Source organism: Choloepus didactylus, chromosome 10, assembly GCF_015220235.1.
Source record: "Choloepus didactylus isolate mChoDid1 chromosome 10, mChoDid1.pri, whole genome shotgun sequence".
Lineage (NCBI taxonomy): Eukaryota > Metazoa > Chordata > Mammalia > Pilosa > Megalonychidae > Choloepus > Choloepus didactylus.
Window position 1 is genome coordinate 78,600,123 of NC_051316.1, and position 19,263 is coordinate 78,619,385.

Genomic DNA, 19,263 nt, shown 5'->3' on the forward strand with positions numbered 1-19,263 from the left:
ATGAGTGAGATAATTGCAGCAGGCAATGTGTAATTATCCAACAAATCATTGGTAAAATCTGGAGAAGACCTCTATCCCATTACTTCAGTGGTGCCACTATAGGGAAATAGTGGCATATCATGGATAGTTGCTTAAATATGTTTCCAAGTAGATGGGTGTTCTCTTAGTGAAATCTGGCCAATTGCTTACTGGAATAATTTTATAATTTTCATTCATCCAGCTGAAAATTTATAGTCTGTGCAATATTCTTGACCATTCTAAATGGTTCTATCACTTCAATTATAAGCTGTTAAACCCCTATGTGTGATTTTGGAGCAAAAGCCATTTTCTTCTCTGGGTGCATACATGTACAGTACAATTAATTTCAGTAACATGACTGGTAAAGCATTCCCCATATTAAGGTTTGCAACTTCAGACAAAACAAATCATTTGACTCATTCCTGGATGATATGCAATATTGGGTACATTATATGCAAATTGTATTTAACTCCAGTAATCCTTCACACCCTTCCTTAAAGTTTTTAAAAACCTTAAGGATGTTTACAGATTGATTGGAAGAAATCTAGCAAATTCTCCTGTAAGCCAAAGTAAACTATCCAATTATCTTGTCAGTCCCCATAACAAAGTATACCAATACATTTCCTGATATTTCATTATAGCGATTGTCTGTGTATCCAAAGTATTAAACCCCATTGATTTATAATCTGGGTGAAGAAGAATGTTTGAATGGTGAAAACAGGTTGGAGAGGTAATTCTTAAAAATCATCATTTCTCTAAAATGAGTATACTATTCACTATTATATATTTTATTCATTTTATTTTTAAATTCAAGCAATATGAAAAGAACTGAGAAGAAAGTTCAAATCACCCCCAAACACTACCCATAGAAAATAATTGCTAACATAATTGGTCTCTGCTCTCACCGAAAATGTCTTTGTTTATACTTATTTGTATATTGCATACTATAGATACACAGTCATAGAAGTCTTTCATATCTTTCATATGGCTCTAATATCTTTTCCTGCTGCTGTCTCCTTCCTCACTAAGCTCCTCATTCTCCAGTTTTCCTTTGTCTTCTCTACTAGGCTTAATACTATCTACTTTTTTCCATGCTTTTCCTTTCTGTTTAGAATGAAACATTCCATAGACTACCCTGTATCACCACTATTCCCATGCTAACCTGTACACTGATGGTTCTTTCCTCATTCTTGACAGTTCAGCCTTAGTGTTACTGTTTTTAAAGAATTTTATATATTCCATATTTTCTTGGTTTTAGTTGATTTCCTCCTTAGACAGCAAATTCTGTTAGGGCAGTGAGCCTTCACAGTCTTTGTCATTGTACTAGCTATCATTCATTTTTAAAGGCTGTGTAGTATTTATGTGTATGTATGGATATAGATAGATAGATAGATAGATATGTATAACTTAATTTCCAAAAGGGATTACAACATAAAATTAAAGAAGATTTTTATTTTTGGAAAAATGGAGTGAATGCACTTTTCCCTTATTTCTCCCCCCTCCCAAATACAGCTACAAAACGTGCACATTACATATAAAACAAACTACAAAGACAAACTGTCAAACTGGGTAGGGACCTCAAGACAGAAGGAATAACATGGTGGTGAGTTCCCCGTGTTTTCTTCTTGACTTATATACTCCAGATTGGGAACTGGAGAAGGCTGAAACCCCAAAAAGCCAAAGGGCACGGAACAACAACAACAATAAAAATCCTCAAGAAAAACCTGCTCTTTTACCCAAAGGACCAGGAAAGGGACAGCATAAAAAGACAGAAAATTTTAGGCAATATCCATTATAGTTTTGCTATATGCCACAGAAAAAAACTGTGGTCTCACAACAACCCAGCCAACAAATGCCAAGGTGAAGTAGACAGCACTGCTCCCTGCTTGATTGTCCCCAGAGGGGCATGCAAGAGAGTCAGGACTTTCATCAACACAGGGCTTTATGGAGCCCACTCCTCAGTGTCAGAGGAAGCCATGTGGGGAGCCTGGACTCAGCCCCAGCCAGCAGTAACGAGGAGCCCTTTTCCACCGAAGTGTCAATGGACATCAAGTGTGAACTCAACGTGCACCCAAATCTGGTACTAACAAAGTGCCACCCCTGCTTTTCACCAAGGAAGCAGTTACAGAGGAGGCCTGCTAAAGCACATTTAAAAAAGATCCAGAGTCTCATAATATAATACACAAAATATCCAGGTTTGGCACAGATGTTAATTATCTGACAAACATTTTGATGCAGCCATCATGAAAATTTTTCAATGAGCAATTATGAACATACCTGAAAATGTGTGGGAAAAAATTGAATGAAAAAAAATTGAAAGTCTCAGAACATGAAAAAGAAAATCTTGGCAAGGAAATAGAAGATACAAAAAAGAAAAAGGGAATGGAATGATATTGGAGAAATAAGAAATGTGAAAAGTCTGCCCTTTTATAAAAACTGTCCCAGAGATATATTGTTTTCAGAACTCTTGAAACTGACAAAAACCTGGCCACAACCCTGGGAATGCTTATTCAAGAAAAATGGCTGACTCTCTACAATTGATGAGCTTTGTGGCATTTTAACTGTCTCCATTCCCACCCCCCACTCAACATCTTAGTGGTAACCTAGAATATAAACAGTCCTGATATATGCTGTAATATGGATGGACCCTGAAAACCAAACCTTACACCAAGTGAAGGAAGACAGACAGAAAAGGCCATATATTATATGATTTGATTTATATTACATGTTCAGAATAGGCAAATTCATGGAGACTGAAAATATATTAGTGTTTGGAGATGGGGGCGGGAGAATGGGAAAGACAGGTCTCCTTTAGGGGTTATAGTAATGTTCTGAAATTAGATAGTTGTGTCGGTTGCACGATATTATGAATATACTATAAATCATTGAAATGTACTTTAAAGTGGTTAGAATTGTGAATTTTGTGTATGTGATTTTAACTCAGTAGAGTATAAAAAAGAAAAAAGACTCAAATGGATTTTATAACTTAAAAATGCAATAACTCATATAATAATAATAATTAAAAAAAATAATAATTTGTAGGGTCCAGAGCAGAATGAAGAAGACAGAAGAGTCAGTGAGCATGGAAATAGAACAGTGGAATTACTCAATCTCAACAAAGAGAGACAATCAACAGACAAAAAATAAATGCAAAAATCATCATCAGAGTCCCAGGATGAAAGAAAAAAGAAGGGGTTGAAAAGTATTTGAAGAAATAATGGCTGAAAATTTCCCTAATTTGGCAAAAAAAAAAAAAAAAAAAAAAAAAAAAAAAGTAGAAACCTAAAGATTCAAGAAGCTCTGCAAAACCCAAACAGGATAAACTCAAAGAAATTTATGCCAAGAAACATCATAGCCAAGCTTCTGAATTGTAAAGACAAAGCGAATATCTTGAAAGCAGTCAGAGAGAAATGATTTATTATCTCTAGGGGTTAAACAATTCATATGCTACTGGGTTTCTCATCAGAAATCATGGAAGTCAGAATGAAGTAAAACAACATTTTTCAAGGCTGAAAGAAAAGTACTGACAACCCAGAATCCTATTGCTAGTGAAAATACCCTTCAGGAATGAAGAGGAAAGCAAGATATATTCAGATAAAAGAAAAATAGAGAATTTGTCATTAACAGACCTACCCTAAAACAGTGGCTAAAGGAAGTTCACCAAACAGAATGAACATGATAAAATGAGGAACTTTGTAATATCAGAAAGGAAGAAATAACAATGAAAATAGCAAAAATATGGGTAAATAAAATAGATTTCCCTTCTTAATATTTCAAACTTATGTTTGGTGGCTGAAGCAAAAATTTTAACACCATATATGTGGTTCTCAATGAATGTAGAAAAATATTTAAGACAATTATATTATAAATGTAGTAAAGGGATGCAAAGAAAAGTAAGTTTTCTACACTTCACTCTGATATTTGACATCAGTAGGGTGTAATAAATTATGTATATATGATATAATTCTAGAGAAAGTACTAAAAAGCCATATAAAGATTTACCCTCAACCACAATATAGAGAAATAAAAATATTCAAGTACCGCACAGAAAGGCAGGAAAAAGAAAGCACAGAAACAAATATAAATTACGTTAAATGTAAATAGACTAAATAAAGAAAAAGACTGACACACTAAGAAAAAAGCACACAAAGCAACTATTTACTGTATATGAGTCATTTAAAATATAATGGTTTAGGAAGGTTGAAAATTGATGGAATAAGATATACCATACCATGCCAACATTAATCAAAAGAAATCAGGAGTTGCTATATTGCTATCAGAAAAAGGAGATTTCAGATTTGCACATTTGTACGATATGACTGTTCTACGATTGATGAGCTTTGTGGCATTTTAACTTTCTCCATTCCCATCCCCCAAATTCCAAGGAATCTACAAAAAGAGCAACAACTCTTAGAATGAATGAGTTCTATAAGGTTGTAGGAGACTATGTCAACACACAAGAATTGATAGCATTTCTATGTTAACATCAATAACAAGGAAACCAAAATTAAAAAGATGACATTGACAGTTGCTCCAAATAAAATGAAATTCTTAGCTATAATTTTTTAAAGCATAATATTTGTATCATGAAAATTCCAAAGTCTGGGTTAAAGAAAAAGAAGTCCTAAATCAATGGAGAGATATATCGTGTTCACAGATGGGAAGACTCAACATAAAAATGATGTCAATTCTTCCCAAACTGATCTATCTATATGCTTAATGGGATTTCTATCAAAATCTCAGAGAGGTTTTTTTTTTTTTTTTTTAGACACCTAAATGTTTATTTTAAAACTTATATGAAAAAATAATTTTGAAAGAGAATAAAGTGGAAGATATAATTCTACTTGACCTTAAGACTTGCTGTATAGCTACAGTAATAAAGGCAGTGTGGTATTAGTGGAGGAAAAGACATATATAACAATGGAACAGAAGAGGAAACCCAGAAATCGACCCACTCAAGCCTGCCCAAATGATTTTTGACAAGGGTACGAAAGCAATTCCCTGGAGGAATATTCACCTTTTTTGACAAATGATGCTGGAGCAATTGACATCCAAATGAACCTGGATCTAAAGAATTTAATTGAAAATGAACCACAGACAAATATAAAAGATAAAAATCATAAAACTGTTAGAGAAAAATCAGAGGAAAAAATTTGAGATCTGGGGCTAAGTGAAGAGTCCTTAGAATTGACACCAAAAGCATGATTAATAAGAGGAAACTACTGATTATATGAACCACATTAGAATTTTAAAAATCTTTTGCTTTGCTACAGTCCCTGTGAAGAGGATCAAAAGACGGGACACACACTGGGAAAAAATATTTTCAAACCACATATCTGTAAAATGACTTATAGTTAGAATTTATACAGAATTCTCAAAAAAATTAGTAAAAACAAGGCAAAATAATACATAAAGAAAAAGAAAAATACAATGAGAAAATGGGGGAAATGAACAAACATTTCACTGAAGAGTATATAAAGATGGAACATAAGTACATGAAATGATATGCAACATCATTAGTCGTTAGATTAAGATCACAATGAGATACCACTATACACATATTGGAATGGCTGAAATGAAAAATAGTGATAGCACCAAATGCTGAAGATGTGGAGAAACTGGATAACTCATGCATTGCTTCAAGAAGTGTAAAACAGTAGAGCCACTCTGGAATATAGTTTGGCAATTTTAAAAATTTAAACATGCATTGTTCAAATACCATAATTACATGGAACTTTGAATAGGAAGAAGACCTGGTAGGTTTGTATAGGTTAATGTGAAATAGTGACACATCCCAAAGAAATTTGGGCAGACAGTAAAAATATGCAGGGCTCCCCCTGAGGAGCTGGGGGAAAATGCAAAAATGTTGGTCTTCCTCACCTGAGTTGTTGCTGATGTTCTCACAAACATTGAGGACTGGTGGTTTGGTATACCAAACCCTCTATCCTGGGGCTTGCCCTTATGAAGCTCATTACTGCAAAGGAGAGGCTAAACCTGCTTATAATTGGGCCTAAGTGTCTCCCCCTGAGTGCGTGTTTGTTGTTTAGATGTGGCCCTCTCTCTCTAGCTAAGCCACCTTGGCAGGTGATCTCACTGCCCTCTCCCCGATGTGGGATCTGACTCCCAGGGCAACGCAAGATATGACTCCTGAGGATGAGTCTGGACCCGACATCATGGGATTGAGAACATCTTCTTGACCAAAAGGGGGATACAAAATGAAACAAAGTAAAGTTTCAGTGGCTGAGAGATTCCAAATGGAGTCGAGAGGTCACTCTGCTGGGTACTCTTATGCACTATATAGATCACTCTTTTTAGGTTTTAATGTATTGGAATAGCTAGAAGTAAATACCTGAAATGAGCAAACTGCAACCCAGTAGCCTTGACTCTTGAAGTTGATTGTATAACAATGTAGCTTACAAGAGGTTACTGTGATTGTAAAAGCCTTGTGGATCACTCTCCCTTTATCCAGTGTATGGATGGATGAGTAGAAAAATGGGGACAAAAACTAAATGAAAAATAGGGTAGTAGGGGGGATGATTTGGGTGTTCTTTTTTTCTTTTATTTTTTATTCTTATTTTTACTTTTTCTGGTATAAGGAAAATGTTCAAAAAATAGATTGGGGTGATAAATGCACAACTATATGATGGTACTGTAAACAGTTGATTGTACATCACGGATGACTGCAGATATGTGAATATATCTCAATAAAACTGAATTAAAAAGAATGTAAGCATTCACTTACCATGTGATCCACAAATTGCCCACTTGGAAATTCATACTTGATAAATGAAATCTTATGTTTACACAGAATCTTATGTTCATGGCAGCTCTATATTTAATATCCTAAAACTGTAAATAACCCAAATGTCCCTCAGCAGATGAGTGGTTAAACAAACTATGCTGTACCCATATCATGGAACACTACTCAGCATTAAAAAGGAATGAACTATTGATAGATACAACTTGGATGGATCTCTCAGAAATTATGTTGAGTGTATGAAGCCAATCTCAAAAGGTTATGTACTGTATTATTTGATTTATACAGAATTCCTGAAATGACAAAAATTAAAAAGAAGGAGAACAGATTAGTGGTTTCCAGGGGTTAATGGGAATGGGGTAGATGCAAGTGGCTGTGGCGATAAAAAAGCAACCCCTGGGAACTTTGTGATGATACTGCTCTTTATCTTGCCTCACATGGTGGTCACATGAATTTAAATGTGCTAAAACTATATACACCAAAACACATACACAATTAATGGTGAAGAGTATAGAGAACTCCCTGTATTATTTCTTACAACTGCTTGTGAATCTACAATTATCTCAAAAGAAAAAGCTAAAAAAAGAAAAAAGTAATAGAGACATAAAATAGTTAAATAGTTCACATTATTTATGGAATAAAAGCAAAAAAGAAATTTGCATTCTTTTCCTTTTTCTTAGTATTATGAGACCAATTTCTGGAATGATATGTATTTCCTTTAGTACATGGCATACATCTAAGTGTTACATTTCTACCAGTGTGGGCTTGATTGTTAAAAGCACTGTTGTGTAGAAATCATTTCATCTGAAGCAAAATTCTTCTCTTTCTAATGAAGAAAATGAATGTTTCTTGTAAACTGCAATCCCACTTGGAGAATATGTCGTAGGTGTCCCATTTGAATCATAGTATTTCAAAACAACAATAACTCTATTAGTGCCTGAGATCCTGATTATTTAGTACTTGGATTGGAAGGCTTGAAAATTAAGTTTCATTTAAGTTCTCAAGGTTTGCCAGTTTTTCACCTACATGAAATATCATTTTAAGGCAGTCAATTCAAAGTATGAGGTATATACCCATCATTAAGTAAGCATATGGTTCTCTCATCTCCATTTCTTCTTTACAGTGATTGGTGGGTGGTTTGCAAAAGATTCAGTTACATTAAGTTGTTAAACATAAGAACTTTTCTAACCAAAAATGCTTAAATCTCTTGTATTTCAACTACAGATAAGGCCATGATTGCAAAATGTCTTCACTCTGTGCTTCTATCCACACTGGAAACTCAGAAGCACAATTATTACAATACTTTGGCATTTTAGTTTTTATTCCAAAGCATGTAAGACTGAGAAAAATTTTTCTGTTGTCAAGACTTTCCAAGTAATAAGGACTCCAGAGGCTTCTTTCGTAGAGAAAACCTTAAGCTTACACTTTATTAATTGTGAAACATATATTAGTCTTACCTAGCCTCCTTAAGTGTATTTTATTAGCTTGAATATTTAAGTACACAGATCCTACAACCATAAGTCAAATAGACCTGAGTTCAACTACTTTTGTGAGAAAGAGGAAGACATTCTCCTTTATGTCCTCTTAAGGGTCCTTCAATTTAGTAAAAATTTCAATCAATCTAACACCTCTATCTTGTGCACTCACCACATGCCAGACACTGGTCCAGGCACAGAACAAATAGTAAAAAAGAAATGTGAGGTGCCTAAGCTCAGGATATTTATAAACTAGCCAGGAAGAAAGATCCTTGCACAAGGAATTATAATCACATATGGTGAACGTTAAGAAAAGAATGTTGCTCTTATGCTGGTTTTTCTTTAGTCTTATACCAGTATTGGATCCCACGTTCAGAATTTGTAAAAAATAGCATATTAAATCAGTATGGCAGTTCAATTAAAGACAGCTCAGTGATAATTCATGTGGTCTCTGGTGAAATTCTCTGTTATTGAAAAAAAAAATGGAGAAAAGGAAAACACCTCAGTCTCTTGATAGATGCTGTTCTGATCTTTGGTAAAAATGGAATTCAAGTACAAAAAGAGAGATATGCACTGAATTCACTCTAAGGTTAATCAATAATTTTCCTGTCACTTCTCAATAGAAATGTGGGACCTACACTCCCTTTTTTTATGTCCTGTGCTCTATGGAGTGGCTCCTGGATCAAGGAATTATTTGGTCTTAGGGACTCCAGGATCAATTTTTCTATTTCATATTTCTATGTTAGTGTCTAGGAATACATATTTTTTGGATTCTTAGTTTTTGTTGGGCAGGTCATGGTCATGAAAAGATGATAATAAGGAAAGGAGTAGGGAGCTAATTATATAATAATCATATTTTATTATTTAATCATATCCTACTATTTTATCTTATTTCATCATTTCATGCTCATAATATCCCCAAGTTCTGATATTTCCACTATTCCACAGATGACAAAATAAAGGCTATATTACTTCAGTTGAAATAGTAATAAGGGGTCAGGTTAAGTGAATCAAAACATTTCTAGGATAAGAAGGCATTCTTTTAACATATAAGAAACCTGTAATAAAACCACAGTTCTGTTTGATTCCGAAATCTTCTTGGTGTACTGCATGGCACTGACAACACTCTAGTTACATGAAATAAACATTGATGCTTATTTTAAAATTGAGGATTCCAAAATATAGCCAATCAACCTTTCCTGGTGAATTTCTATAATAATTTGCAACTGAAAGATTGCTTTGAGACTCATTATAATTTTATAGCGTTTAGTTTATGTTTTCATTAACACAAAGGTAAGTTGGGTAAAAGCAACTTGTCCAAAATTCTTGATGTATTTGGAACTAATCTATAAAAACCAATTTATTAAGAGAGGTATAAATTTATAGAAAGTGTTTTCTTTATATTTTCTCAGGTAGTTTTTGGAAACTCTATTAACCCTGGCATTTACGAAACAGGAGATTGAGAGTGGTAGATAATGTGGGGATATCGTTTCTCTGTAATTACATTACACACATGCATATATAAATATATGTGTTTGTATATATGATATAATGTATATGCTTATAGTATATTTATATGTGTGTATATATACATGTATGTAACATTCACTAAGTCATTCATTTATTCATTAATTAAATTAGAAGGTGATGTGTCATTTTTACTAAGTCTTCCTAATTGTTAGATGTAGTGGTCCAGATCACTCAAATGTGAATGTTTACAAATCAGGAAAATATTCTGATGACATATTCCCTTATTTCTAGGAAACAATATTCCAACAACTTTATTGCTCTTTATCTTCTTTAATTTGTTTCTCTGGCTGATCTAATATATCAGGATACAGTCTCGACAAGCTAAATTGCCATGTCATGATTCATATGATTCATTTACTTCATATATTTTTATTTATCATTTTATATATCATGTTCTGGCTTCAATGTCATTTTCTACAAATAGAGGTAAAATGATTTTTCCCTCAGTGTTGTCTCTCTGACTTACAACATGCTTTTTAACTCATATACTGTGGTTCTTAAATTTAGTGAAGGTACAACTTAATAAATAAAAATTAGATAAAGGAAAAGATCTTTCCCATGGCTAAAGTCTGGTTGGATCATGGGATTCATTGCCTCATTTTAAGGGCAATGCCTTCACCTTCATTATCCTCAGTGCACTAGAGGAGACCTGTGGTGTCAGAGAAAGTCAACCTTTCCAAGGCCTCTTAGGCCCATCCATTAGGGATTCCAGTCTTAGCAGTCGTCAGACAACAGAATAGGATACTTCATATTGATAAGCATTTTAGACTTCCTAAGTACTTGGGTATAGCGACACATGCATTTGGAAGTTTCAGTGTACTGAAAAGAAAATTTATTACCTATTTTACCAGGTCGCATTGCTCCAGCAGGAATTAGAAGAGGCCTTTTGGAGAAGCAGGGACTGATGGATTAATCTCATCTGCAAATCACTTGTGGCTGTAAAAGATGCTGCTCTAATAATCAGGATGTTATCCCCAGTGTTCTGGAGAAGTTCCAGTTCTGTAATTACTTCGGCCTGCCTACTTTCCTCCCTGCAGTTTCAACGGAATTATTTTCTTTTTCTTTCCTGGGAAGAAAATAAAAAAGGTAAAAAGGCCATGCCAATTAAAGCAAAGACAACACAATTTAATATACATATTTATGGAAATTTTTAATTAAAAAATAAAATGATCCTATATTTTTATCAAATGATTCAATAATTTGTTTCCAATAGATATTTATTAACAAAAAAGACAATTAGAACCAGACATATTTCAACCATTTTAAAGTTCAACTGGAAATTTGAAAATTTCAAAAATGTTCTTTTCACAACATAATTTTGGGAATACTCATCAGCAAAAAATAGTAACATGATTTTAATTTTATTTTCTTCAGAGAGCAGGGCCTTTATTCTATACAGCATTAATATGTTTCATTACTAACTCATGACTCCGAGGTATCTGGATTGACCCATTCTTTAGAATTCCTTATTAGTGTCTTTTTAAAATTTCTTTGATGCTGGTACGAAGTTGCAAAAGTCAAAAGATGTAATTAATAACTTTTTTTTTTTAAAGTTGCATTATTGTGTATTCATGTGTTCCTCAAAATGAAAAGAACCCTGAGATTTCAAAGAGGATTTTCAAACTACTCTGGCCTGTTCAGAATTTGCCTTAGCAGTTCAATCACAAAGGCAGCAAAAACAAACAAACAACAAAAACAATTTTTCAGGCATGTAAACTTCTTTGCATTTTGTTTTCATCAATTTACCTAATGGAAATCCATTGTAGTTTATCAATTAAATTTCTGTTACAGGTTAATGTTTTTATTAACCTCCTGTTTTGTATGTGATATGATTTACATCACAAGGAAATTTTTTTAAAAGGGATGTTTTTTCTCATACTTAATAGAAAAAGAAGTGTTGCTCTACTCCCCTCTTCCCCTTACTTGTGTTTGCTGTACTGAAACTATGTTTCTTGCTACCCAAGTTCTCATCAATGGGACAAGTACACTCTGAAATCAACAGAGAATCATTTGGGAAGCACCGTAGCTGGTCTGCCTAAAGATCATTTGGAGAGGTTTAGGAGGAACCTTCAGCTCAAGGGAGTGGCCATGAATCAGAGAAAGTGTCTGTCACTATTGGGTTAATGATTACGGATGCTAGTGGCTGAAGTGAACCTCATTTGTTTTCTTCTGCTAATGTTAGTAGCACAGCAGGTAGTATAAGGTTGTTTACTTTATACAATGTCTCCTCACTTGGACACATCAAATATCCTGAAAACAAAAAAGCAGTGGACTTCGGTGAAGTTTAATAAACCGTAAACTAATGAAAGATGGATTCCCAAATTAACAGGCTGCTGGCCCATGAGCGTGATACTCTGATCTCCAGAGCAAAGTTTATTTTAAGCAGACCATTTTCTGATGGATTGTTTGGTTACATCCTAGGTTGGAAATTTTGTTCTTAATGCAGAGAATTCCTTAGCATTATGTCTTTGTTGTGGTCTTGTGTGTAGAACTTGAAATGGAAAGTAAAAGTAAAAGCATTTCAGGGATCATTACCACCCTCAACTATCTTACCAATGTCCACTTTTCCCTTTGCTCAGCATTCATGACCTACTTCTGAGTCAGAGTTTTTGGGTCTTCAGCAATTCTATTTGTTAACATGATGAATGGTCCTTTACAACCATTCCTTTCAAATAACCAATAAATACCAGAGAGTTTTATATTTGGGGGTGCCAATATGTATCTTAATATCTAAAGCTATCATTTTCAGATAAGGACATTAAGACTCTTGCCAGAATGATTTTGCCAAATTCATCAAGCAAGATAGTTTCTGTCAGAGGGGATTGGTTATTTGATACCATTCTTAAGCACTTTTAATAATAGCATATATATAAAACAGTAATCATTATTTTACGATGACTTATTTTTGTGTGTGAGCCCTAGATGTATTAAAATCAATATCTGAAGACTGCTTTTGGGAGGCTTAGCAATGCTGCCTTTCAGTGCCAACACTCAAATATTAAAATTTCAATTTCTTCCTTCAGGTTCCCCAGAATATACATGTTATCTCAGAAATATCTAGGGTCTTTAATAATTCAGGGTGTAAAAGAGAAATTATGCTCAGCAGCTACCTGCTTACATTTTTTTCCTATTATTTCTAAAGGAATTCCATTTCAAAAGAGCTTAATACACTATAGATAAAGAGATTCAAGCTGAAGTTATAGACACAAGAGAGGCCAGAGACAGGAAAAGAGAAAAATAACATAAAGGGACAAAACAGAGAAGATAGAAGGAAATATGAAAGCTCGTAAGTACTAAGGAAAAGAGCATGGGAGAGACAAGAAGAGAGATGATAAGAAATTCAGATGTTATTTAAAAATGATTTTATTTGAAAACCAGGCTAAGAAAAACTGGAATATGTAGTTGTACAGATAATATTCAAGAAGATGATTATTTCTTATTTTAAGTTCAGTGATTCAAATAACATCCACACAAGCCAGGTTTCCAGCTAGGGTGCCAGCTCTCCCAAAGATATAACAGCTTTAGAGTGTGAACTGTCCACTCTGCCATTCAAAGTGAGTAGACCTATAAAACAAAGACATTTCCAAGTTCCCAGGAAAGGAATTCTTAAAAATCCATTTATCCTTTTATTTATTCATGTAGTAAAATGCTTATTGAATTCATTGAGCCAACTGTGATGTTACCCCTGGTGATGAAATGAAGATGGACATACTTCTGATTTCTTGGAACATATGACCCATCGCTTCGCAATGGAACAAATCCCTAAGAATTCTAGGATAAAATAAGCTTCATTAAGATGGTGATGTGGGAAGTGAAGAAATATCTCTATTTCTTCTATTACAAAAGATCAAAGCACATTAGATTTCTATTGTATGTTAATAGTAGAGATATATAGATACATTTCCATTTACTGAAGCAAAATATACAGTAGTAGTAGCCTGCTCATTTATTTCTTCAGGAGTGACCAACCCATTTTACTAATGAAGATTGGGAAATTACATGAGCATGATATAAAATATACTGATCCTTATCCACCTACTATGAATCTCAGTTTTACCTTCTATCTAATGTTATAATCCTGTGCAAATCTTTTGACTTCCCTGAGGTTCAGGAAAGTGTTGAACTAGATCGTTCGTTCCATCTATGAAACATGGTGACTCTCTAGAAAACAAAATCTTCATTTATTTAAAATACAGATACTTTCTAGACACAAGGGATCCAATTAATGCTTTTATTTACCAAATGCAAGTAATTTGAAGTGCTTGATGCTTTTTTATTTTGGAATTATTTCAAATAACTCCTTTTTTGTTTGCGTTCTCTTTTTTTTATTCTAATGTTCTTAAGATATTAGATGCACATTTTCTAAAATTAATCTTGACCCATTACATCATTCTTTTTAAAAAGTCAAACATATGTGGTACTTAAATTCATTGGGAAATGCAAAGAACCAAAATAGCAAGACAATTTTGTAAAATACAAAGGAGGAAGACTAACATTACCTGATTTCAAGACTTCTTATTATGGTACAGTAATCAGGATAGTATGGAATTGATATGAAGGCCAACAAATACATCAGTGGAACAGAGTCCAGAAACATTTCTGCACGTGTACAGACAACTGATTTATGACAAAAATGCACAGGCATTTCAGTAACTGGAATAATTGATATCCTTATACAGAAAACAAACTTAGATCTATATTTCACACAATGCACAAAAATTAATCAAAAATGAATCACTGATCTAAATGTAAAACCTACAACTATAATCTTCTAGCAGATAATATAAGAGAAAAACTTTGTGATCTTCAGTTATACAAACATATTTAAAATATGATTTCAAAAGAACATTCCATAAAGAACAAATTGATAAATTGGATTTCAGTAAAACTAAAATCTCCTATTTTTTGAAACATATTCCTAAAAGAATCAACAAACTATGAGACTGAGAAAAAATATTTACAAATCTTATCTCTGACAAAGGAATTGTATCCAGAACCCTCACTGGTCATGGAGGAAGACAAGGGAGGGAGTGATAACAAAGGGACATATGGGAAGTATTGCATGTGATATGTTCACTATCGTGATTGTGGTAAAGGTATGGGGACATAAACATACGTAAACATCTTTCAAATTGTGTACCTTAAATATCTGAGGTTATACTTCAATAAACTATTTTAAAATGTTGTGAAAAGGATTATTCAAACCCTGCATTCAAGATCCTATCAATACTATTAGAGAAAAATATACATTGTTGAAAAACTAGAGAAAAAATAACAGTATTATATAAAAACAAACACCTCTATCTACATATGAGGGAATTAGTGATGCAAAGTGAATGAGAAAAATTTGAATCACACCACATACAGCAATGTAAAAGTAGGGCAAAATGGAGACAGAATAGGAGAGAAAGGGAGAAAGAAGTAGAAATAAACGAATTTCCTTAGCAGTATACTTTATTGTAAATTTAAAAGAGGCAAAGCAATTTCATTAACTTTTTTTTTTTTTTTGTAATTTGCTTGGTGAATATTGTAACTATAGCCCACACAATGTCAAATAATATTGCTTATGGTCTCTAGAGTTTAGGCTGTTTTAATTGCACATTGGAAAACAAATATGTTCATGCTTTGCTGCATGTACACTGTTTAAATGGAGGAGAAGGGAACATCTGGGGGTCATAAAATGAGAGGCATAACTGCAAAAATTAATCAGCTGCTGTTTTACCTTATCATAAATGAATGACTTTCAACAGAAGGAAGGGATCTGTAGTCATTTGAACAGTGACATTAAAATGTTTCAGGTAATTTGCAGCACCACTCTCACAGTAACAACTTGCCTTATTGAACAAAAAATTTCTGTGTTGTGAAGAACACTGAGGAAGGAAGAATTGGTCCATGTCCAGTTTGTAAACATTCCTTTCCTTCTGTCAGTGAATATCTTATTCTAGTTGTGACAACCAACATTAATGAAGGAAAGGATTTTCAGGTTATTTTTATTATATTACATTTTAGTCCCCTATCTAGAATGCTCTATTTGAAGCTTTTCTTTCTGGACTTCCCCAGCTCTCTTTGCCTGTTTAAGTCCTATACATCTTTCATGACTCAGCATAAACATTTTTACTTCTAAGGACTGTCCCAGAATCCCATGTGCTTTAGTACACCTTCTCTTTGTTAAACATGACATCTCAAGTTTTCCACTTCAGTAACATGTAATCTCATACATTTAAATTATCTGCTATGTCTTCTGCCTTTTCCAATGGGCCAACTTGGACCAATGACTGTGAATCCCTCATCTGTGTTCAGGTACATGTGTAGAAACTACTGAACACCCAACCCCTGTTTGGTTAGAAACATGGGATCCAATGCCATTTTCTAAAATCTTACTGAAGAAATAGAAGAAATATAAAACTGAAATAAATATATAACATACCAGATAATTAGGAAAGCCAGCCATTTATGTTGAAAACCTCATCGAAAATAAAGAGTCCCTTTGTTTAAATCAATAACAAAACTAAATACAGCCATACAAATCTGTGGACATAGAGGGGCTAAAAAATGTGTATTGATTTAATCAACATAGCTCCAGGAAATTCCCAGGTTGTGAATTAGCAAAAGCAATTAGCAGAAGTCTGCTGTATGATATTGTAAAGGGTCAATACTCTGCTCACATTACAAAATGTGCCTTGCTCCCAGGTTAATATAGTGAGTAAGACCAACTATCTTAGCAAAATGAAGCAATTGTATATGGAGTCCCTTAGATGGCATGACAGAACTAGAAAGAGAAGCAAAATAGTATTTTTGTTTGCAAACTCTAGTTTTTTGCCCTAAATGTCTGAAGCACATGTCTACTCACTTATCAAGACCAGAGCTTTCTCATCACTGCTAGAGAAACAATTGTTTTTATAAGAAAACCTACTAGTTTCCAATACTGATCATCACCTACTTTCTTTTAATTATTTGAATGTATAATCAATTATTGTCAGATATATGTGGAAAACCAAGAGTATGAAAGGAGAGATAATCTGAATAAACAAGGAAACTAACTTTTAAGAAAATAGAAAGTTATCTTACTTATAATGATAGAAATTCAAGAAAGGTTTACATCCACAAAACAAGAACAGGGTGCTATGAATAAAAGAAAAACTGGAGATTAAGTAAAAATCTGAAACACTATTTTAAGAAATCAGTTGACCAGATGAATAGCAAAAATTACTTGGTTGAAAAGAAAATTGGTATTTGGAAGACTTACCCAAAATTTTCAAGAAAATCAACTTGAACTAACAAACAGACTAATTTGTAGGAACTACCATAATGATTCAGTAAGATGGTCTGTTCTAAATACTAGCTCTCCTAAATACTAACAACAGTTAATCAGAATATATAATATCAAACATTCATTTACGTAAACTAGTAACAATACAAATTAAAAACTCAATAAGATGCAAGGAATGTGCAAAGCCTTTATGGTAAAGGTAATAATGGCCTTCTAAAGATGTCCATACCTAATCCCCAGAATTTGTGAATATGATGTTTACATGGCAAAAGGGAATTTGCAGATGTGATTAAGTTAAGAACCATGGTTGGGGAGATTATACTATATTATCTCAGTGGGCCCTATGTCATCACCAGGATTCTTTTAAGAGGGGGTCAAGAGGGTCAACATCATAAGAAGAGGAAGTTATTATACAAGCAGAGGTTGTAGTGATGCATGTTGAAGATGAAGGAAGTGGCCAAGGAATGCAGATGTCCTCTAGAAGTTGAAAAAAAAGCAAAGAAATGATTTCTCCTCTGTAGCATCCAGAAGAAATGCTGCTATGGTGACAACTTGATTTTAGCCCTGTAAGTTCAGACTGTAGACCACAAGAACTGTAAAATGATAATCTATATTGTTTTAAACCACAAAGTTTGTGGTAATATTTTGCAGCATCAATAGGAAACTAATACAGCCTATAGGATGATAAATAAAAATGCTAAAACTATTAGGAAAGATGTAAAAGAAAACTGAATAAATATTTTAAGATATGAATTCTTCTCCAATTAATCCATAAATTGAAAGCAACTGAATTTTTATAAGGTTTTTAAACTTATCATGGACATTTTTAATTTAATCATCCAAGAAGTAGTTATTAATCACCTCATATGTTACAGGCATTGGTTTATATGCTGTATATAAAATCATAAGCCAAAAATAGAAATGACATTGCCTTTGTTGAGCTTATCATCTTGTGAAGGAGATAAAATGAAATTTAAAAAGTTTGAGTGTGTGTTTGTGTGTGTGTGTGTGCATTTCTTTGACAACTGTAAGGAAGCAAAGAGGCATTGTGCAATCAGAGAGCCCATTAGTATAAGTAATCTAATAAGGAATATTAAGAAGTTATATTTAAGCTAGTATCTGATAATCAAATAGGAACAGCTATTTAGGAGGAAAAGTGGAGTAGATGTGGAAAATCTTTTGGGTGGAAAGAAGAATGACCCCTTGTGTCTGATCCAATGGTTGGCAGATGTTGAATCTGATTTCCCCTGTAGACCAAGTTAAGGACTTTTGTCTTTATTCAATAACACAATTATAGCACCAGTGCACAAAATTATTTTTGTAGGAATACTAACTATAATTTTTTTTATAATAACATAATATTGGGACTAACTTAAATGTCCATGAATGAATGAATGAATGAATGAGATGTTTATATAAATTATAGCAGTCCAATAAATTAAAAAATATGGTGACAAGAACAAAATTCCGTAATACATTATGCATTGAAAAAAGAAAAGTAACTATCAGTGTTTTAGTTTGCTAATGCTGCTGGAATGCAAAACACCAGAAATGGATTGGCTTTTATAAAGGGGGTTTATTTGGTTAAGGCCATAAACTGTTGAAGGTAATGCATCAGTGATCGGGTACCTGCACTAGAGGATGGCAAATGGTGTCCAGAAAACCTCTGTTAGCCGGGAAGGCATGTGGCTGGCATCTGCTCCAAGTTCTGGTTTCCAAATGGCTTTCTCCCAGGACGTTCCTCTCTATGCCTCAGCTCCTCTTCAAAATGTCACTCTCAGTTGCTCTTGGGGTGTTTGTCCTCTCTTAGCTTCCCTGGAGCAAGAGTGCTTTCAATGGCAGTCTTCAACAGTCTCTCATCTGCAGCTCCTCTCTTCTCAGCAACTGTGCATTCTTCAAAGTGTCCCTCTTGGCTGTAGCTCCTCTTCAAAATGTCACTCTCAGCTGCACTGAGTTCCTTCTGTTTGTCAGCTCATTTACATGGCTCCAGTGATTTAATTTAGACCCACCCTGAATGGGTGGGTTACCACCTCTATGGAAATTATCCAATCATAGTCATCACCCACAGTTGGGTGGGGCGCATTTCCATGCAAACAACCTAATCCAAATGGTCCAACTTAATCCCCACTAATATGTCTGCCCCACAAGATTGCATCAAAGAATATGGCTTTTTCTGGGGGACATAATACATTCAAACCGACTGCTCTAGTTTG